Source organism: Zonotrichia albicollis, chromosome 1 (genome assembly GCF_047830755.1).
Source record: "Zonotrichia albicollis isolate bZonAlb1 chromosome 1, bZonAlb1.hap1, whole genome shotgun sequence".
NCBI lineage: Eukaryota > Metazoa > Chordata > Aves > Passeriformes > Passerellidae > Zonotrichia > Zonotrichia albicollis.
This window is the reverse complement of record NC_133819.1, coordinates 91,584,403-91,606,179: the sequence shown is the minus strand read 5'-3', so window position 1 is coordinate 91,606,179 and position 21,777 is coordinate 91,584,403.

Genomic DNA, 21,777 nt, shown 5'->3' with positions numbered 1-21,777 from the left:
TGGCTTTCATTTTAATTTGGATAAAGGAACTTTTTCTCTAATTGACGGAATCTCCTATAATTTGCTTGTCACTAATGCAACAAAGTTCTCTAGACTGACAATTTTGTTGGGAGTCAGTGACTGACTCCTACAGTATTCTGTGACAAAACATTATTAAGCTCTGTTGCGATGATTAGTGGTATGGCAGTGTTTCTTCACAAGCAGCAAATGGTGTGTGTGTATCTGAAATAAGAGGATTTAACTCTGTTTTTGATGTGGACCCTGGTCTTTGGGCACTGCTACAATTTCAGTCTATAACAGTTCTGAACATAACTTAGTTATTATTGTTATGCTTTGTATATAAACAGCACATCAGAAATCTACACAAGCATTTAAGCCCTGAACTTCTGTTAATTCTGATGAAAATAAGGCTACTAAAAAGACTTTGTGGTGCTGCCCTTATGGAGGCACAGTAAGAATCCCCAGGCAAAGAGCAGTTGCCCTGGAGACATACTTAAATCCTTATATCATATATCAATCCAATTGCAAATAATCTGTCTTCACATGTCAGTTATTAATTCACTTTTTTTTTTTTTTAATAATCAGAGAAGAAAAGCCGTCTGGAGAAATGTCTTTAATAAAAGAATTGACTGTATTTTGTTTATTCCCAAGGTGGTCATTTTAATAGGAGGTAGTCCAGGAAGTCTGAGGAGGTTTTTAGAAAGGTTATCAAACAAGAGCTGCTATGAATTTAATTCATACTTCACACAAGCCTTGAGAGAAATCCACTGTGCTAGTGGAGAGTGAATAATTAACATTTTTGATGTGCGACTGAATGAGACTACCTCTTCTAGTCAGTCTGTGCTGGGTGAAGCTGTTACAGCAAATTGATTGCCGATAGAGTGAGTGCTGTAATGCCACATCCAGATCCTGGTGACAGGGCCATGAAGCCAAGAAGCTGCTGGTAAAGGGGAATGGCAAGAGAGGAGGGAAGACTGATGCACTTCCCAGAAGACTGCGTAGTGGTGGCATCCCTCCTCATTCACACAGACATTTTAGATCTGCACGGGTGGGCAGGGCTTTTCCAACTCATGGCATGTCGTTCATCTCAAAGAGCAGTCCTTGAAAGTCTTGAAGTTAATTCATAATCTTCTTGCTAGTTTAATGGTAGGCTTTTATTTTCATCCAAGTTGAACATTTTTCTTCAACTAAAAGTCTAAAAGCACTCGGTAAGCACGTAGGAGACAAAATGCCTGAGAAAAGGCTAAAACACTCTGCATCATAAACACCATCCTCATCATGATTTTATTCTTACTGTCCATGTTGGGATCAGCCATTAGTCTTCCATAGCAAATCCTAATTGTCTTTTCTCCATTTTTGGTAAGACTAGGAAGAGGTAAGACTAATCTGATGAATCAGAGGGATTTAGAGAAGACATAAAGCTCCTTTTTATATTTTAAAAGAATACAAGTATCAGAATAAAAAGTTCTAAAAAAGAACTGGTACTTGAAGACAGAATCTTGTGAAGTAGTGTCTGTAAATTTTTTTGCAGTTATAATGAAACTTCTACAATCTCAAAATACCCTTTTTCAGGACTTACCTTGCAATTGATCTCAAACACATTTTGAGCCTGAAAAAAGGGGAACATTAAAGTTAAAACCTTGTCCAGAACAATATCTCTTTCAAAGAATTTTTCTTGATACTTCTTGTGACTTAGTTTTGGGTAAGACATGCTTTCTGGATAAAAGAAGCAGAACACTTTCATTCATGCCATTTCATGCTCTTTTTGTTCTACAAATGATTTATATTGTGTGCATGTGCATGTAGTGCACAGCAGATACTGTGGCCATAGTGTCCCATTACCTGTGCTGCCCGGGAGCTCAGGCTTCACAGCAAAATAGGGGTGGAATGACACAACGTGACAATACCTTCCACAGCAAAGCACAGCAGGCTTTGCTTTACAGGCTATATCACAAAGTGGGGTTTGCAGCAGAAGTTGTGAAGCACAGTGTGCCTTAGCTGGTAGATCACTGCTGGTTGAACAGAAGAGCCTAACACAAGAACACAAACTGGGTTCACTTTGTAAGGAAGGAGAGACTGCATTGAGAATGTGGCAAGCTACTGCTTCTACCACAGTGCTTGGATGGTAAAGCCTGGACAGCTGTAGTTGTGCAGAGTAGCATGAAAATGACAGAATCCCAGCCACTGCATGGTCTGGTTTGATGTACTGATGACATGACTATCCAGTATGCTGCTCTTTTCCTTGCCATAATGCAGCGCTGACTGCATAATGCAGCAGGAAACGGCAGTGACTGTGCTTCATGGCAGTGCAGACATTGCAGTGCACTGATTCTTTTTGGTTTTCTTTGCGTTCTGTAAACTGACACTACTTCTCTTTCATGAATTTTCTCATTTACAACTTGGTTCACTGATTTCACTTAGCCCATACGCATCCTTTACACATAGAAAAACAAAAGGGAAATGTTATTTAGAAAGAGAAGCCTGTAGCTAGCATGCTGAAGAGTGATTCCGTATTAATTTCACAACCACATCACTTGCTGTCTAAATTGCATTGCCATCTCTCATTCACAAAAGAAGAGCAGAGATAGCCTTCTGTTTTATTTCCCCGAGCTGTTTTTTGAAGGCCTGTGGCACTGTATTCAGAAGTTTTACTTGTAGATTTTGGGTTCACCTTTGTTGTGTTTTAAACAGTCGCTCCGCTTTGGTTTGGTTTGTTTTTGTGGGGTTTTTTGGTTTTTTGTTCTTTTTCTCTCTAAGACTGAGAAGCAGTTTGGTAGTATTTATCAGAAATTTCACTGAAAGCCTCAGTGTCCCCAGGCTAGCACACTGACGATTTAATGCGAAGGAGAAAAGTTGAATAATTTGATTTTTAAAATATAAACTAGATTATCACCAGTTTAGATTAGATGCACAATAGGAAAGCATGCTGTAGTTTAGGAACAACATAAATCAAGCAAACCACTTCTGTATTAATCTTGCCATCTACAAATGCTTCAAATAAAATATTTAATCTCTGTGCATAGGTGAATGCCATCTTATTATAAGTGCAGAATGAGTGTTCTGGAAAAAAAAAAAACAAAAACATTTAACAAATTCACAAAATTTAATTGCTACGGGTTTGCAATCTGAGATTTCCATGAGTACCATGTCACTCAGAGATGTAAAACTGCACATTTGCAGTTTTCCTCTTATATCCACTGCTTTTGGACAACTATCAGTCAATGGAGAGGATACAGTCTTAGTCCTCCACACCTGTATAAGGCTTAGTGTCACCTTGAGTGCCATGACCATACCAGAGAGAAAGCTACCAATGCTTGTATTGAACATTATGTTATGTATTTCATGGGTGAAAGGACCAAGTATCACTTGCAGTCTAGGGTTGGGGTTTTTTTCTGTTAATCATAGTACATATAACAATTAATAGGACAAAAAACTGCTGATTTTCATTTTTGTAACCCTCTTAACCAGCACTATATCTTGTCCCCATTTTACAGATGAATAACTTGAACAACTAGAGTACTTGTCATTGGAAGTCTGAATCAGAGCTGGGAAATAGATATGGGTACTCCCAAATTAGGGCTTGAGCATTCAAAAGGCACTTGGGTTTGACATACATTAAGAACAAAAGTACATTGGGCCACTTGCATCATGAAAGCTTTTTCTTCCAAATGCAACCTAGTAGTGTGGACTCACATTTTATTCCAGGACTTGCTGTAGTTCCTGGTGCCCACAACGAATAAAAATGGAAAAGTTGCAATGGCCCTCATCTCTCAGAGACAGGCTGTATGACATGATGTAGGTAACACAGTTTCTACTGTATGTTACTTAGCATACAAGCTGTTAATATTTTTCATCTTAACAAAGAACATACTTTTCTAGCATTATCAGTATATATTTTTAATAAGTAGAGCTACATTTTCAAAATTTGTGGGAAAAAATTCCCTATTAAGCATTTGTTCAGACACAGCATAAACCACAGGATGTGCTTTTCCTCTTTTCAGAGTCTGTAGGCAACTGGTTAAAAAATTTTGCTACTTAATAAGTACAAAACAAACCACCTGTGCATGAGATATGCTGAAAACAAATGAATTAATTTTACTACAAGCAAATGAATAACTGTGGGTTCTGAGCAAAATCTGTTTTGGTCAGAATAATTCCACTGCTCTGTGCTTGCCAATGTTGCTGCCACGCACTTGGGTTCCCTGGAATGAGGCCATCAATTTCAACAGTGTAGAATGAAAAGCTGAAGCAAGAAGTGCAAATAAGCATACTGTGCTTTTGAAGAGGTGATCCAAAAAGCCTGGGAAATGGAAAATAGTTGTTATTATGTACTTGTTGTAGATAAAGCAATATATGTTACAGTGTCCTAGAGAGTTAACCCATGTGTGAAACCAGGAAGGGAAACTACTTTCAGATAAAGGGTCCCTTTCTAAGCTCTGTGAAGTTCTACCCCTGCATTTTTATATGTTCCTGTGTTTATCCACGCAAGTAACCAGCAGGAATGACTTCTGAGCGATGTGGAACCACCCTTGTGCAGCTACAGGTCCTCTGGCTTTGATCCTGGAAACTGACATAAGGTAATGGGGTATATACATTGGAAAAGCAGGTGGAACTAAGTTCTTCTGCAACATAAGGATTCACTTTTGTTGACTAAATCTACTAATTTCAATAGAGAAAGTCTATTGTGGAAGGTGATGGGATTAAAAAAAAAATAGACATTGGTAACGAAACTGCGTATTAATTTAGATGACAGCATCATACAAGGGAACTGAAAAAAATAATGTGAAATAAAAGGAAGTATTTTGCTTATGCACTTTAAGCCAGATATTTACACTGGCTTGTCCATTATCATATTCATTATTGTATTTATTTTGCATCGATTATTCATAATGATCAACTATGAATGTATTCCTGTTTAGATTTTATGAATGGTTAATACCCTACAATACTGTCTCATCCATATTTTTTCTTTTTGGAGCATAATGATAATACTCCATACAAAATGAGAAACAGGTATAGTACTTAATTTTTAGAATGCATCAAGAAAATAAAATGTCTTTGAATGAAAAGATACAAATAAATGTGTCTCATTTCAATTATTTTGGAAAGTGGTCTTTACAGTTCTACCAAAAGTAAATTTTTGGTATTTCAGACCAAAATAATAATCTCAGCAGTTTTGGTGTGAGAGTGATTAAGCTCATTTTTATACTTGTGGTATTTTTTTATATCTGGAATTGAATCACAGAAATGGTAACTAGAGAATATTATAATTAAAAGAAAGCCTAAGAAAGCTAAGATGGAAATGACAGGGCTCAGATATCAGGAAGGACTCAGATATAAAAAATAAACATTTATACATCTGTTTCCCACAGGCTGACAAAAGTCCCTCTTTGATGTTGGATTGGTGCTCTATCTTTCAGAAATCTATCAAATATATTAAACCAGAGTCACCAGTATACTAGCCATAATTTTGGGAGAAGTTATGGAAGAAGTTATGCTGTAAAAAAACAAAAACAGAAAAACCCCAAAAAACCAAAACAAGTGGAAAGTGAATCAGATTATAAACAAATTATTTCAGATTGCTCACAAAGCAGCCTTTCATAGCACCATTGGCAAGAAGCTGTTTAACTTAACTCATTAAACAACACATAACTTAGAATGCTTCAAGAATCTTCAGTACTCAAGGATCTCGCCTAAAATAATAGATTTACAATCAGTTTATGACCTTCCCAGCTTTCACGTCCTCTGTTTGTCTTGCTTGTGTTCTGTTAAACAAGAAAAGTGTTGTGACCCATAATTGCAGGCAGATTCACAGCAGGTTTTGAGGAGCTTTTTTTGCCGCGGTGTCCGAGCTGTCTCCATCTGCTGCTGTCTTGTGTGCTCCCCACAGGGAGACCTGGCTAATTTTTCAGTCAATTAGCAGAAGGGTTGCTTTTTGTTCTCCAAGTGCACCCCCCGGGGCTCCTCTTACACCCTGGACACACTGTTCAGATGTTGAGAGTTTTCAAAAAGCATATCATATTATTTTTTTTTCTACTGACCTTTGTGACATTGTTGAGCAAATGCTGTCTCTTGTAATCATATACACTTACATTAAACTGTGTAGACTAAGTTTGGAATGGTTTTAATAAAAATATTAATATATGGCTTTTCCTAAATAATCTCTGAAATCTTGCATCAAGCCCTAGTCATACCATTTAATTCAGAAAGAACCAGTTGACATACTAATATCTGCATCATGATCATTATTTACCGTATATTTTACTCTTTTAATTGGAAAAAAAGTTCCTTAGCAATTGCTTCTGCTACTTACCTTCTAGTGAGGCACATTTAAATGTTGGACAGAAACTTCAGATTATGAACACAACTGCAGTTTCAGTGAAAAATCCTTACATATCACATGAAAAAAAAGAGCCTGAAAGAGCAGGTTTAACTGGGCACATGTATGTTTATATCTTCAAATAACTAGCAGAGGGGTAATGCAAACATTTTATAGTGGTTGAATAATAACCTGATATTCAGGCTTCTTGTGTATTCTTTGTGTTCCTTTCTATGAATTTTAATCAGGATTTGGCTAATATACACTCCTTGCAAGAGAGAAAATGTTGTTATTTCAGTATAACAAAATATTACTAGATTTCTGGAAAAAAAGTCAGTGTTTTCTTCTCAAAGAGTATAGTTGAGCTAACAGAAAGCAATATGCTTTAAGCCCCCAATTTATGCACATTCCATTTGGAATGCTATCTTGCTGAGGTGTCCCTGAGCCTAATCGGCTTCAAGAAATTTTGAACATCAGTTTACGGTTTACATATAGTATTCTCCATGTGCTATAGCTACCATTTTATGCAGTGGGAGGATATAGAATCCTTCTCTAATTTCACTGTCATATCTTTTATTTGTGATTTCTACCTTGGATGCAAATGCAGATCAGTGAGGGTATTTTTTTCTTCTCCTTAGTTCCATGATCACGCTGCTACTTTTTACAGCAGGATATCAAGTGAGTTCGTTTTTCTGTAACCTTTCATCTGCCCAGGCTCTCGGCTATATCTTTCTATAGTTAATAAATATACTTTTTCTCAGTGTTAAGCAATAAAATATTCACTGGGTCTGAGCTGGGGTTAACAGATTTCTGAAAATTTTATTGCGTGACAGCCTGTCCTGAATAATCCCCTCAGCTGTCTCATGTTCTGGGGCAGAAATGATCTTATGTGTCACTCTAATAGTCTAGAATTACACTTGTATCACTGTCACCAGCATATGGGGCTGTGTATACCCCTAGGCCCAGCTCCCTCTCTTTCACGGCATTTAAAATGATAACATTTGGCAAAGCCAGTTTTGACAGAAAGTGAACTCTCCTTTCCGCGCCGGTGACAAAGCCAGCCACCGGAGGCCTGACACCGAGCAGCCAGTCATCATGCTCTTTGCTGGGTAATGATCGTGGGCTTCCCTCCTCTTAATAACCACCTCTCTGCAAGGGCAGGCTGCAGTGCAGCTCTCCACTTAATTATACAGTCTCCTCTTAAGTGCTTTATTCATGGGAGGCCTTCAGCTGCTCTGGCGTTATCAGGGCTTTTCTTTTATTTCCATGCTGCCAAAATGTGCTGATTGCTGGGCAGGCAATGGGAGGAGGAAGGACTTTGGGAAAATAACAGGCAGGAAAACATAATGGCTTGCGTATGCCTCACAAGCAAAAAAATTTTAGGAACTGCACTTTTTACTGTCATGATGAGTCTATGAATATATTGCGGTGCTAATGGTGGTACCTAAAGATGGTATACAGCCTGAGAGGAGAAAAAAAAAAAAAAGAGAAAGATCCAGAATGAAAGAATAGATAAGTAATTAGAAAAAAAAATTACCCTCTAAAAGCAAAGTTAGAGACTTAAAAGTCATTTTTAAATACAAACAAAATAAAATGTGGCAGCTCAGGAACTTGATGCTGGTGTGAACCTTTTATGTAGGGTTGCTAAGCTAACCAGCAGAAATTTATGAAATGCAGAAGGTTCTGCCAGCAGCTGTTCCTGGGAGTCTAGGGAGAACATAAGACATTATTTACTGTTGCCACTATATAAACTGTATTCATATTTTCCTCCCATATCCCCAATTTTAGTTTAGAGTTTGAATTTGAAGAATATTCTCTTCTTCAGAACTTTACTTTCACCATTCTAACGGTGTGCTTGTAAAGGAAACCCTGACTCATTTCCCCATTTCCCACTGCCTTCTCCATAATGCATCTTGTCTGAAGCTCTAATAATTCCCAGTAGGTATCTTTACTGACATATGGTTTAGTCTGCTCTTAGGCGGTACACATTTCAGGATGACTATTAAAAAAAAGAGTAAATAAAAATTTTTTCTTCCCCCTCCCCTCACCCAGCTATATTAACACAATGTTGTCTATAAATATTTTCAGTACTTTGATACATGGATGACTTTGTCCACACCATGGAAATGCCCCCTATCGTAGTGCTGATATCCAGATGTTAATTTCAGAAATATCTGGGAAGGCTCCTCAGTTTCCTTGAACTCCTGTTTCAGAAAAGAAGAGCTGTCTTGAACTGTCTTTCATTACCATTGCACAGTGAAATGTGGTCCATAATATGGAGAAATGAGCAATAGTCTGGACCACAACAGTTTCACAGAGATCTCGAGAATTGATTCATCTCAAAAAGGGAAGGATTAAAAAAATGTTGTCCCAGAAAATTAACTTGTGAGAGTGTTGGATAATAATGTGAACTATTTGAAATTTGATTTCAACTAAATTCCAGATCTTTTGTGTTTCAGTCAATTCTCTTTCTACAATGGCAATCTCTTAGGGCTTACCGCTGCACAACCTGAAACCCAATGATATGGCTGCATGAAGCGTAATGCTCAATGACCTCTTTTGTAGGACTATAGAGATCTCATTAACATTAATACCATTTGTGGAGAACCTTAGGACAATGGGAAGCAGAGCTTTAAAAAACATGCATTCACCCACAGATGTGCATTGAAATTTTAAAGACATGTGCTGGATTGTTAGGAATATGTACACTGACTGAATTTTAAGCAAATCCCTGAAGTTTCTAGTGCCACTGTTTAAGCACTTCATTCTCTGTTATGTGCAGTGACTTTCATGATCAGTTTAAAGCAGTGATATGAACTATTTGCCTGAAACAGCCCTGCACTCATACTATGGATCTCCTGACAGCTCTGTCATGATTCCATCCACTGAGACACAAGCAATCCCTCTCCACACACACACACTAGTTCTCATTATTGTGATTAATAACCCTCAGGTAACTGGTAGGCACGGAGTTAGCATGTGCATGACTTTGAACTTGGAGCCACACATCTCTGTCCAGGTGCTTGATCAAGCCCAGTACAATGTAATGTCTACTACTAAAAGCCATATAATGACTGTAGGTATGACTCCTTGTGATCAATGTAAGCATTTCTTCTCTGTCCAATACAGAAAGTGTTAACTTCAGGTTAAAATTATATATCCCTAACTTGTTATTTCTGTTAACTTCTGGCGGCGTATTATTGTTTTTGTGTGTGTGCATCTAAACATACATATGGACTTATTTGTGTGAATGTTTATATATAGAGATGCACACACCCACAGACACATGTGCAAATATATATGTATTTACAGAATTATATGTTGGGTTCATTAATTTCAGCACTCTTTTTATGTGTTTTAATTTGGCTGTGCCTGGTAGCATTTTCAAATAATTTGGTAGTTGATTTATCAACTACTACAATGTCAAGTCAGAAATTTGTTGGCAATGCTGATGTTCAGTGGTGGGCAGAGAGGAAAACAACAGTGAGGAAGAGAAACTTGGTCAGTTTACAAGTTACTGATAATGACTTTAAAGAAAATGAGCCCCATCTGACAAGTATGTAACACATGTGCTCAGATAAATGGAGCTTTATACTACTGCATGGAGACAGTGACTGTAACAGGTTCAGTGTAAGTGGTTAGTTGGGATCATTTTTCTTCATGAGGAAGATCTCATGTCTAAGGCAAGATGGTATCGTTTCATGATGGATGCCTATAGACACAGAGAAGTTCATTACTCACCCTGTAACGTGATGATGAAGGAGCCAAAGCAAAGTTAAAAAGATGTAGTGGCTTGATTCTGCCTATATGGCTGGCCCAAGGAGAGTTAACAGTACTTCACTGTGAGATTTGGTCCTGGTGTTGTTAGCTTTTCTGTGAAAACAGAAACTCTTCGGTTTTGTCTTCAGGATTCAAACCATGGCATTTTCAGATGGATTGCTTAAGGCAGCAAAAAAGTTCTCTTAAGTGTGTACAAAGTACAAGAAAGTAGCAGGGGAAAAAACAGAAAAACAGAACTGCAAACCATGTAACAAGCTGCATTTTCACAGTTCTGATGAAATGCACATTCCTGTCACTTTTTGCACATTCTGATGTTCATCTGTTAAAATCTCTGCAGCATTTCAGAATTCAGTTACATGAAAAAAGAATGCTTACAAATTATTTCTAAGCTTTATGGAAATTTTATCTTCTTATCAACTGTTGCATCACCCAAAACTCTTAGAAATCAATCAAACCAAGTTCCTAGATGCCATGCTTACCTGCTACTCATGATTCCCTCCAAGCAAACATCCTATTGGAGAATCTCTTACCACATCAGGTAGAAATGGCCATACACGTGTAATTATGACAACCTAGCTATCATCCATGGTTATGGCTATCATCCAAGCCAGGTTGCTTTTTAAATATTTCTGCATCCAGTTCAGAGTATAAGCACAGCTGAGCATATGGACCACACCGTGTGCCACTCTCTGCCTCACATTCATATGCTCAGTGGCCAAGACACTTTTCCGTGCAAAATGTAGAAAATCCACCAGTTCACCAAATAGACTTTTATTCATATTTGTTCTGATAAACCATTTTTCTAATGGGATGACCTCATAATCTCAAATTTTAGTGGAGAAAATTTGAATAGTCACATGGATGACTTCAATAGGATTTCTCAGAAGATTTTATCAATATAGATGTATGTCAGATTGCTTTACTCAGAAAATCTCATTAGGCCTGTGGCATGCCAAAAGAGTAATTTTACCTGGCAGAGTTAAGTTGTAATAATAAAAGATGAAAATATACCCCTTTCTCCTCTCTTCTCCCAGATAATTTTCAATTTAAGGTACAAAACGGGTACTTTAGAAAATTTGAGTTCTATACTTGGCACAATAATTGGCATTCTGAAGAACCTCAACTGCATGGTTTCACTTCTGTACCTTTTTCAGAAGCAAATTTAAGAGTGTTTTCTCTTTTTCTTCATTTGTTTAGACTGTGTTTATTTGGATATTATTGCTTACCATGTGAATGCATAGTATCTGGTAATATTTTAGAGCAGTAAAGAGTGGGAGAAAAGTGTGGAACAATTACAATGAATCTTAATTTTGTCTTCTATTTTGTCTTGTTATTTAACATGGGAGAAAAAAAAAATTGTCCAGGAAGAAGCTGTCTGGTTTGGTTGGCATGTACTCAGAACTCAGAAGTCATATTCTTCTATGCATAGTGAGGATGATGTACTTGGATCAGAATAAATTACTGTATCAGAAAAACAAATTTTTTTAAAAATTAATGAGTTATCAAAAAAGGGCAAGGATGTAATCTTTAGAGACAAGAAATGAGAGTGTACACTCTCTACATGCTAATTTTTGACTGGAATGCAGATAGCAAGGGTACAAAGTTGTCAGAAGGTGAATACTGAATTCTGTGATAGTATCACATACGGAGAATTTGCTTTGGCCATGTGCACATTGAGTTAAACTGTATAAAATGCAAGTTTGTAAATTCTTGTAAATATCATTGCGGCAGCCTCATCTGTGCCAGATCCTCTATATGCTGGAATTAAGAAAATTTAACAGTTAACTAGTATAATGTAATTTGTATTCACATTTGTGTATGAGTTTAATCCTTGTCTTTTCATGGATAAACCTCAGAAGCTTTTTTCCAGCTATCAAATATACTTTAATATCCATTAACTTGTAACATGGAATTATAGTAAGAGAAGTTGGACAGACAAAATGCAAATGGTTACACAACAGTAGGGGGAAATTGGGTTTTGATTTTCAAGGTTCATTGTATCTGACTGGTTCAGAATATGTCACAGTTTCTCTACACCTGATGAGAATTCCTTATGTTCGTATGTCATATCTCTACTTGAACCAAAGCAATTATCCAAGCCATAATAGGAATGGTACTGGAGGAGAACTAGTGTTAGGACCACTTCAGACTGGGTGAAGTCATACTCAGTCAGAATCAAGTGTATGAGATGTAATGGTGACTATGAAGCTGATGAATGAGTGGCCATTTAAAAGTGTTCTATTTAAAAGGAAGAGAAAGGTATGTGTAGAACACAAAAATAGAAATGCTTTCTGTGGCAGGAGATTGGACCAACAACTATGAGAAACAACTTTAAATATGACTGGAAATAGTTGTTTGGCTTTGTTGACAATCATATGAAGTTTTACTTCAGATGCTACTGTGAGAATGATGAGAGCATTGTTTCATTACACTATGGGCACTAAGGAAAGAGAAAGAACAATAAATCTGATTCTGTATCAGGAAATAGAAGTGCTACAAAATATGATATCAGACAGAGCATTGAAAAAAAAGAGTTCTAGCTTATGGGTACTAATATTTGTCCATAGAAAGCAAAAAGAAAACTACATAAGCATTTTAGGAAGTAGTAGATGCAAAAGTTATTTTCTATTTAAATTATACCTGGCAGAGTAAGGTTGCAATTTATTTGTGTACATGTTAGCATATACACAAAACATCAGGCTTTAAACATCAGGTGTAGAGTAAGCTGGTAAAGACTGAAGGAGCTAAGAAAGATGACCATAATATTCATACTACTGTTTTCTTTTAATTATGTTCAATTTATTGTTACCTGGAAAAACTTTCAGAAAAGATCAAAAAAGCATCTGGAGATCAACATTGCTAAAGGCTGCCACTGAGACTTGACTCATATTTCGGTGACTTGACTCATATTATGGTGTTCCCATAAAACCAGTCTTCAACATAATTTTTACTGTTTTAAAAAAGTATGTAGATAAGTAAAAATATAACTCATTATGAAATTTAGGATTAATCTTAATAACTGTTTTTGTGAGCATTTGACACCCATTTTCTATTTGGTAAAGATGCTTAGCAATGTAATTCAATACCTGTTCTTACTATTCTATTTTCTCTTGCCAGATCATGTCAATGGCAAATTGGACCTCAATAAGGAAAAAAAACAAAAAACACCTTGAAGAAAACAGAGAAGTCATAAAAAATTATAGACAACAGTAGAGTTAAATAAGGCCCAAACACTTTAATGCCTTAATGGAAGAAAATAATTTGAATCTATCAGAGTATGACTTCCAGATGCTTTCATGAGTCACTGGATCTGAGCTAATATACTCTGCGGAAAGATGAGGCGTATGGCTTAGACTGCTCTGTGCTAATGCCTCTGTTCTGGATCAGAGTGAACTTTAGCCTGGCCAGGCTGGCAACAGACAGATTGAGGCTGGTTCTGTTTTTATCCATCCATGCAAACATACCTTTCAAGAACTGGACTTCATGACTATCATATGATGAGAAAAAGTGTCACAGTCCAAGTCAACCTTTATCTGGTAGTGTATTTGATGTAGCACCATTTTATTTTAAATGGTCCATGAATATGACAAAAAATGTTATATTTTCTTCAAAGTAAAATAAAATTAGCAAGGTTCAGGCTATACCAGAAAAGAAACCAAAGCATTGTAAAAAACAACTGAAAAATGTTCTCTATGTTAACATTACTCTCACACATCTGGGACATACTTGATGAAGCCAAATGTCTTTGGCTTTCTGCTGTCACAGGCACTTTTAGCAAATAAGATTAAAAAAGGCTCAGCATCAGGATGAGAGATAGGAGAGGTTTCTATTACATTCTATTCTTCAGGCATTCAAATCTGAATTGGATGTCTTTAACCTGTGTTCTTTATGATCAAAAAACTGTCTTTCGCTTCCTGGCAAAAAGCATCACAGCAAGTATCTTAGTGGGTGTTTGCAAGTTTTCCCGAGGAGATCTCTTCAGGATATTTACAATATTTTTTACTAAAGTCTTCAGGACACTGCTGCTGCTGTGGCTGAACCTCCAGTACTACTTGGATGCAATCTTTCCTCTGATCATGCTTGGGGAAGATAGCTCTTCATGACCAGGTGGCTTCTTTTCCTGTTCCTGACGTTAGAGGTTTTAAGAATCATAGCAATTTCTTAATTTCCTCTGCTGCTTCTGTCAATGGTTTTTATCTATTCTGTGGTTGAGAGAGACATGGGGTGTTGTGCAACAATATGAAACTATTTCAGGCATTCAAAGCACCTCAATTGAATGGTTTGGTTTCCCATTTATTCAGAATGCAATGTGAAAGCTAGAGGTCCTGAAAAGTACAAACCAAGCACCAGTAATTTTCACCTGAACTCATTCAAACTGAAGCCAGCAGGTTTCAAAGAGCTCTAATAATTACTGAGAGACTTAGCAAAGGCTTGTCTGATCCTATATTTGTGACTTAGTACAGCGTTCTAACCTGCTTTCACACTCTCCGTAGCTAAATTAAGAGCTCTTAGACAATGATGGATGGCAAGTCTGCCACACTCTGACTTTAAAGAAGTTGAAATAAAGTACCAGCTGGAAAGAAATAATGGAAATGTGGATGGGCTGTTCAGTACACATGTAAATGTAAATAACACATATGAGGGACAGTGGAACTGAAAAGAAAGGCTTTAAAATATGTTTCCACACCTTCCAAATAGGTCCTGAAATTCCAGGTTGTAGACCAATAAATATCATTATAAGAAAAAAAAGTATTTCTAACATGTAACAAGAATCAGTAAATATCCATAATAGAAAGAGGTATAATAGATATGCTCTCTATCTGTATTTAAATACAGATATTTAAATACTGATGTGGCAAAAATGTGAAGTGACTCCTTTGAAGACAATAATGTTGTTTTCATACACAATGGGTCAATCTGATAAGAGCAAGAAAACGTGAACCACAGGAGACACTTGTGCTTTTCCCTTTTTCTGCCCTCTGTAAAGGTGATTATACTTCATACAGTCCTGCAGAAAACAGCTGAGTTAGGTGTTAGATTTTAGCCAAGTGTTGATATACATTTGCCCAGAAAGACTGACTAGCAGGTGATATGTTGGACTCCTGTGTCTGCTACCTAGCCTGAATACATCTTGTAATCATCATCTTTCATTCTGCCTGCATTTTTGTTGTGAGTTCTTGTGGCATTGTAAGTACTGCACTCCTATTCCATGGTTGTCCTGTTGCCAGAAACCTTCACTCTGGGACTTGCAAATGCAAATCAGTAATTGTTCTGGATTAGTATCATTGAAGTTACTTCAGATTTTCAGTATGTGAAAAATATACTGAAAATATATTTGTGAGTATGCAAATGTTGCTACTAATTGTAATAACTGGCATGTTAGAAAACCAAGGATCCTACCCTGCCCTCAGATTTTTGGAGGAGTGTGACTTGAAATGTCATAACTAAGCCTCAACTGCTCTGCAAGACTGTATATATCTTCCCAAAAATAGTCTTGGACATAATATTTGGTCACAGCTGAAAAGAAGTAAAGAACAGAGAGTTGGGAAAATGTGACAACTTTCTGCGTTACTTAAAGTTCTCTATAAATAAGATACTGAAAGAAAAATTCACTCTTTAATTAATTTTACTGGATCCAGACATGTACCATATGGATTGAATTTATAGAGAAAGTGACAGACAAACTGAAAGACAGAGACAGATAACAGAAAAGACTCGTAATAGGGTAGATGGTGTGTTTAAAACTAGACATCCTTTCAGTCATGGAAATGTATATGAAAGGTTCTACAATGTCTTTAAAATTTAGCTCTGTGGCAAAAACCATTTGGAGTACCTTTTTTTTTTTTTTACAGCAGCAAACAAACAAATGCTCAAGTTGCTTTAAAAAATGAATTGTCACAGACATCTAACCTTGAACAAGAGCTGATGGATTAGATCTGAATCCAGTGGATAAAACCACCTTGCTCATACAAACCCAATTCTTTTTTTTTAGTCATAGGCTACATCAGTTTGTAAAATATGACTTTTAAGGACACATCACCATTGGAAAAAAAATCCAGCATGTTTTAGAGTTCAGGGAGCATTACTAGAGAATTATTTTGCATGTCTTTATTGAACTAAAATGTTATGTTTTCAAAGAAAGTCAAAATAGAAACTGAATTCCTTTAAGAAATACAGTGATCTGTCATAGAGACTCAGTAAAATGTGATAAGGGAAGATTTATTCTGCATTCTGTATTTAAATAATGTACTTTTTTGAACATATAAATCTAATGCCAGTTTTCTGCCTTCTGTGCAAGAGACTGTGATCCATTTCTCTCTGCTTGGGTTCTGGACAGACAGTATGCATCTGTTGCAAATTTATTTGAATACCTGGATGCATGTATATCCTGATTAAACACTAACAGACACAGTGTAGCCATACTACACAGGCACACTAATATGTTTGCTAAGCTGATCAATAGCAAGATTGATCAGTCTTTCGCTCGGCCAAGTTAATCATGGTATTGATCAGCTTAGCAAACACATCGCTTTCCTTGTGAAGCATTGCTCTACCAGGTCTCCTCTCCACCCCCAGCAACTGGACATCTGGAGATTTCAGAAAATGAAATATAACCACATTTCCTACGGTAAGTGCTCCCACTCCTTCAAGCTCATCTTCTACAGATAACTGTAGCATTTCATGATTAAGGTGTTTAGATTCCTTAGCCCTATCCCTTGCAAGTTTGAGCACTGTTTTTAAAAACCCGGGAAATTTCAGAATACTTTTCTTTCTAAGACACAGACTCTGGCTATAATAAGGCCCTCTTTCTGGCATTAAATATTTGAGATTCACTCATTCTATATGCATGCTTTAAAAGCATCTCTCATATTAGAGACTCCAGGCCTTCTTAAAGGAAATTACTGCAGAGAAAACTTCAATACAATCAGAAAGTATGGATCTTGGGGTACATATTAGCACAATATTTGAATTTTTAACTCTGGACAATATAACAAGACATTCAATAGTTTCAAATTAACATCAAAAGAAATTTCACAATTATTTTCCTATATGTAGTGGCAAAAAAGGCACTCAACTATGAAAACAGGCCTATTTTATTTAAACTATACCTCTCACACTTATTTTAAATAGAATTTAAAAATTATTTTAAAATTAATTCCCTGCTGCAACTACAAAACAGTGCTGAAATGGTTGCTGATTTCTGGTATCATAAAAACATATGTACAAATAGCTACAAGAACTCATGAGTACCACTTGTTTAGGATGTGCTCTCAAGGGCAGATGTAATTGGATTCAAGATCATCTCAGAGCAGATATTCAGCAAATGGAAACTGGATTTACTCAACTGATTTTTTTCTTGTAAATTTCTTCTTAGCTCATACCAAAACACCATTCTTTGGGACATAAGAAATCGCAATGGGAAATTGCTGTTCTAAGGTATAAGTATACTGGTGAGAAGTTAGCATTACTGGGGACAGAAGCTATGGTACAGACCATATTGCTAGTTTGAGTGTAGCTAGAATTTAAACCTTATAAACTGCGCATTGCATGACATTAAGAGATAGGAATCTCATGCCAAAGTTTTCAAACCCTAAGTAGGCTTAATATGAGTTGAGAATTTTTGAAAACACCCAAGAAATTCATATTGTATATACTGTTCTTGCTTCAGTCTCTGTTGTGTGGGTAATTTCTTAAAGAGCTAGTGGACCTATCTGGCTGGAAAATATTCAGTGTTGCGTCAATTTACATTTTGCAGAGCTCACTTTCATAACCATATAATTAGAAATAGAAGCAGAATTTTTCAAAAGTGTTGTCACATTTTTAAAATTTGAAAACATTAGTGCAAGACTGAATTTGAAAGTTGGAAAGATCTACATCCCCCATTAATGCCATCTCAAATCCTTGCCTACCAGCTTGACACTGTAGGCAATTTGGTTTCCTTGTCTTTGGTTGACAAACAAAAAGAAGGACCCCAAAGCCACCAGCAATTATAAAATGCCAACCAAATTAAAAAAAAAAAAAGTCAAATCCTGACTTCTAATATAGTAGATGCCACTAGGTTATTATGACTAAATTTTGCCTATGTGAGGGTATTCACTAAGTCTTCACGATTAAGGAGTTTTCTTAGCAGTAGGTCTTATTTTTTCATCAGGTAGAGAAAGGTGCAAGACTAAAAGCCCTAGAAACACAACCTTGTATCCAGTCTTTGGAAAACACAGAATTCTCTCACTGTCCTGTTTATGCATCTAAAATTTAACTCACAAGATGAAAGAGAAGCTTCACCCATATTTAAACAACAAAGACGCTGATGAATGAACAGCAGCTAAAATCAGTATTTTCACAGAAAAAAAGGATTTTTTAAAATAACATTAAAGAAAATAAATTGCTAGTCTCAAGTATTTCTTTTTAATATTTTCCTAGTATTTAAAGCTGGAAGCTTTTTGGGGTAAGCTGCTCAGGTTGTTGTATATGGGTTGGGCACAGAACAAGAAATGTCTGCTTTACTCTGACTGACATGTAGGGGTGACTTCTAAATATACCTTCTGCAAATGGGATCTATTTCTTCTTCTTTCTTCCTTTCACTGTGCAGCTGGCTGTGTGGCACCTCTGTCAAAAACATGGAGGGCCCAGGACTACAAAGAAGGTCATTTGTAATGAGGAGAGAAGGTGGAGTCTAAGCTGTGGGTCTCATACTGGCCCTGCCAATAACTACAGCCTAGAGAGAGAAGGTCACAGTGCTGCAGGGCCCTGACTGTAAATGGTGTTTCTATCGCTTTAAAGACTACATAATTTCATTCCACTTAAGTCAGCAGACTGGGAATATGTGTAATGATCTTCTCTTCACCCTCCAGGGTCTGAGTAAGAATGGTTCCAAGACCAAGTTTTCTGGCTTCCATAAAGATTTCAAATGAAGAGTTTAAATCTGTGTGCAAGAATATTGAAGGTGTTATTAACGCTTGTTTGAGCTTTAGGAATGCCCTTTGACATCCTCCATTACTATTCCAAACAAGTGGTATAGGTATTCCAACTTAAATAACTGAAACCAATTCTTGCTTTTACAGGAAGTCTGAAGAGATAATTTTAACACTACCTTGACCACATTAAGGAAAGTTAAGTGGCTCCTTTAAAGAATGCCTCACCACGATATTGCTGCCTTTTTTTTTTTTTTGAATGACAGAAATGAATACATTTTTATGTATGCTGCCTTTTTTTTTTTTCATTTTTGAAAACCTGATGATTTTTTCCCCCCATTTATATTTAAGAAAAAAAATCCTTACCTTACGTTTTAGCATTCTGAGGGTTATTCTCCACATCATCTTTGATAGAAAATTTAAGGATTATGACTTTTTACTTCTCTTTTGTAAAATATCAATACTTTATGCTGAATCTAAGGTATCCCTGGAGGACAAGGGAAAGGTTACTGAGAGGCTGAATTTTCATCTACCTTATTCTACCTTTGGAAACATGTTCATTTAAAAGAACTGTATTCCATCTTTGAAATTTGATGATGCATAGGAATCTGTTTTTTAAAAATATGTTTTATTTTCTGGATAAACCCATCAGAAACAGTTTTCCACTATGGAGTCTGAAAGCCTTCTGGATCATTTAGCAATACACAACTTATTTTGTGCAGCTTGCAGATCATTATTGTCCACAAAAAGACAAACTTCACCCCCAGGTCCAAAAACCAGGAGTACCTCTGTGCAGTGGCAAGTGACAGGTACATAAACTCAAGAAATTAAACTGAGAATAAAATCTGAAGCATTATAATGATGCTTATCCACTGTATATCATATACCAATAACTCCTATATCCAGGGGCACATACAGTAGGATGAAGTAACCAAACAGGGCTGGATTAGAAAGGCCATTGCCCAGTGCTGCACCCCTGGATTAATGCTACTTTCTGATTTGAAAAAAAAATTAAATATAGAGGCAACCAAGCATTTATATTTATATATAAATATTATATTTAAAACAATATATATTAAAAATGCTCAAAACAACAACTTTCTAAGTCAGACAATTTTGTTAGAAGCCATGCATTTCTTCCTCTACAAAAAAAAGTCTGGAGAAGTTCATTATGCTTGATCTAAGCTTCAGCTTCTGAAACACAATATGGTGAGGTGCACAAGATGACTGTCCACTTTCTGAGTTAAGCTGTAATGTAAATATGCACCAGAAAGCCCTGGTGGAGGGAAAGCTGACTGAATCTGTGAAATCTATGTCTCAACTAAAGAAACAGAAGAACATTCCAGCAAATAGAATGCCTATGTAATGAGTTTTTACTAACAAATGAGTTTATACTAATAATTTCTGGATTCTGTGTAGCATGCAGCAGTGCAGTTAATAGCATTGACTGATTAAAAAACATCACACCTTCCTTTCTTAAATTCCATAGTCCTTCCTTCAAAATGGGGAAGCAATGTGGAAGAAGTAGGAAGAAAAAATATACCTCCTTTAATAAATTATCTCCCTGAACTAAAGAGTGCTTTGGGTTCTGGTTTGAGGCTTCTGGTAGAAAGAAATAGAGAAATGTCAAAAGCCCCTGCTAGTTTCAGGGAATTCAAGTTACGTAAAATAAGTTGCTGTGCAATATCTATCTTTTGTTCCTGTTCAGTTAGATATTTCCCCATATATTTTCCTTGCATACCAGTCAATGACGCCCTCAACTCCTGAAAAAAGCAGCAGCATAATAAAGAATATTTCTTTCATTCAGTTTGGTTGTCTTATAAAGTTATTTCATGGCTCTCCTGCAGCGAGGTGTGGCCTTAAAGTCAGGTGTCCGGCTGGCAGGAGGGCGGCCAACACCCAGCTGCAAATGTGTGAGCACCCCTCGGCGTCAGAAGGCTTCGGGCTGTGCTCACAGCGGACAAAATCGCTGCTGACCAACGAGAGTAGAGTCCGGACACTCACTGGGGACTTGTCAGATTTATTGTCAACCAGGGAGTGACAAACACCCAGGTGTTGAATCTAACGTGTCTACCAGCATGTGACCCAGAACAAAGAGTGTAACAGGGTTATAAAGGGGAGGAGGGATGTCAGGGAGGGGTTTACAAAGGACCAATAGTGGAAGGCAAGGGAGTGAACTTCGGCTAACTGACATGAGGAAAAACCCAATAGAAACAATGTAAAGGAGGGACCCTGGCGCCACAGCCAATCAAGTCTCCCTAAGCACAGAAGATTCTGGCAAACTAGGAGGGGTGGGGAGTGATTGACTGGGCCCAGGGAGGAGAACAAATTCACATATAAGGAAACACAGGGGAGGGGAAATGATATAACAGAGAGGATTGACATAAACTGTGGCGGGAGTAACCAAGGTAACCAAATGACAGACAATACCATGGCAGGAGTTGCCATGGGAACATAATAACTGACAAAGCTAAGGCGGGAAAAACTGGGAGGGCAGAACCATTACAGAAAATGGGGGAGCAATACAGAAAATGGGGGAGCAATTAAACAAACTAACAGAACACACTACAACACTCTCCTATTCATTAGTAGGATAATTATCTCAACTGCATATTAATAACATCATAATCTGCCATAATTTTATTTATTTGTGAATATAAGCTTCAAATAATTTAGTTTAAATAGAAATAGGGTGACAGGAAGAATAAAATCCATTGCATAGTGGATTTTTTTTTTGAAAAGAGAAAATAAGTAGAAAGCAGTTTA